Here is a 2,515-nt window from a genome sequence, read left to right on the forward strand (position 1 = left end):
CCTGGGCTGCTGTGTCTTCTGTGGGTCTTTACCGCTGAGACTCGGAACACTGCCGTACAATTAGCCAATGCCACAGATTCTGCAGTGAGCTTCTTGCCCTTTATTGATATGGCCGGCCTCATTAGCTTCCGGATGGAGGTGCACATTAGGCAACGTTGTGGAGGGAAGGGATTAACTCTGTGCTGCTCTATTCTGCTCTCATCATTATGCGACAAAATACGGTAGCTCTAGTTTATTATTGTACTTCAATTCCCAGGAGGCAGAGAAAAGTGAAGAGATGTAATGTCCTTAACATAAAAACACATGCTTTTTCCCCCTAAATATGACATTTATATTTTTCTCATAAAGGACTATCCCAGAGGTTATCTGTCTTCTGGACTATAAATAAAATAAGGAATAGGCTACAGGGTGTGGTGCGTGTGTGTTGTATGTATATGTGTGTGTTGGGAAAGTTAGAAATTTATTAAATCAAATACCACTGAAATGGGGAAAGAAGCTTTATTATTTTGGGATTCCACAGAGTTTTAATGTGTCATTAAATAAACTCCACTAATTAGCATGTAAATCCTCCACTTACAGCACCTAAAAAAATACAGAAAGAGAGTACATAGTAGTTAAAGAACAAATTCAGGAGCTGGATTCCCTCACTCAGTCTTCTGCCACATACTGGCTGCAGGGTCTTGAACAGGCTACTTACCATCCCTACCATGTTTCAGCTTCAACATCTCTAAAATGGGGGTAGTAATAGCTCCCATTTCTTTAGACATTTATGAGGATGGAATAAGTTAATATATAGAATTCATAAATATTCCTAGAATTTAGTGTTTCATAAATGTTACCTGTTAGCATCATGATTATTAACCATTACTTTGCTATTACTGAATGGTTAGATATAAAATTAGATTTCAAAAATGAAGTGAGTAATTGAAGACCAAAAAGTTAAATAAATAAATAAATAAATAAATAAATAAATAAATAGATAGATAGTACAGAAAAGGAAATAGATACACAATTACTTCAAATATAAATAAATAAACAAACAAACAAACAGATGAATAAATACAATGATTTCCTTTTAGCTGGAAAGGGTCTTGGCAATCCTTGGCTGCAAACGGCACATCGTACCACTGCGGACACCAGACACAGCAGGAGCAGTTGTTAACCCAGGCTCAGAGCTGCTCTGTGGTAGGGAGACAGGCTGGCAGAAATCACTGACTCAACCTCCTAATTCCTAGTCCATTTCTACCGCATTACACTAAATCCCTTTTTAATTCTTATACTACCTGTTAACTCTGCTAACCTCAGCGTTCAGGAGCTCTAACTTAAATTGCAATATTAATAAATCTAGTAATTACAGTCTTCTTATTACTGGGTCTGTTTATGTGTGTGCATGCCTAAATGTAAGTATGTTTGTTGTGTTTTTTAATAGCTGATAGTGATGAAATAAACTTCTTAACTTGTTGATGGTGTGTTATATGTTTCAAAGTTGTTGTAGGTACAGTTTGATGGCTAAGAGCCTTGGCTTTAAAATCAGACAGACCGTGACTTGACTCTCAAATTCGTATTCTCCATTTTAATAGGTGTGCCTCAGTTTTCTGATTTGTAAAATCAGGGTAATAATAATAACAACTCCCTCATGGCCTTCCTGACCTGCCAACCTCACAATGCTGTAATGGAGATCAAATAAATCAGGGCTTGGATAAGGACCCGGTAATCATTAATGCTCTAAAGGTAAGTAACCAATTCTCATTAGGTGCTGTTCCTCTTGGCACAAGATAGGAGGTGGCTGAGGTGTGCAGATGAGCGAAGGCAGAAAAGAGAGAGGGGTGCCTGGGTGGCACAGTCGTTAAGCATCTGCCTTTGGCTCAGGACGTGATCCCAATGTTCAGGGATCAAGCCCCGCATCAGGCTCCTCTGCTGGAAGCCTGCTTCTTCCTCTCCCACTCCCCCTGCCTGTGTTCCCTCTCTCGCTGGCTGTCTCTATCTCTGTCGAATAAATAAATAAATAAAATCTTAAAAAAAAAAAAAAAAGAAAGAAAGAAAAAAGAAAAGAGAGAGAAAAAAGTTGGTGTTTGAAAGTAAATGAAGCCCTCCAAACCAAGCCCGAAGCCAAAGCAAGCCGCCTTTCTATCGTGGCATACCCAGGCCAGTTGGGAGCTCTCTCCCGTCTTGTAGGAAAGCAAGCAAGTGTTCCTCCCTCAAAGTGGTTGGTCTAGTTCATTTTCCCTTCCTATTTTCCCTGTACTTCCCCAACCCCAAAACATAGTAATCAAGACTTCCGACTGCCCTTTACAACGCTTCTGGAGACAGCCAAACGAAACCTGACACAAGACAGGAGTTCTAATCTCACCCTCTTTCTCTCACACTTTTGGTCTATCAGTAAATCCTGTTCATTTCTCATCCTTAATATTATCCCCTCCCCTGCTACTCCAGCCCTCATCATTTCCCATTTGGAAACCTCCTGACAAACATTTCCCCCCAAACCAGCCCATCCCCTGGCCTCAGGCTGATATTT

Source organism: Ursus arctos, unplaced genomic scaffold (genome assembly GCF_023065955.2).
Source record: "Ursus arctos isolate Adak ecotype North America unplaced genomic scaffold, UrsArc2.0 scaffold_13, whole genome shotgun sequence".
Taxonomy (NCBI): domain Eukaryota; kingdom Metazoa; phylum Chordata; class Mammalia; order Carnivora; family Ursidae; genus Ursus; species Ursus arctos.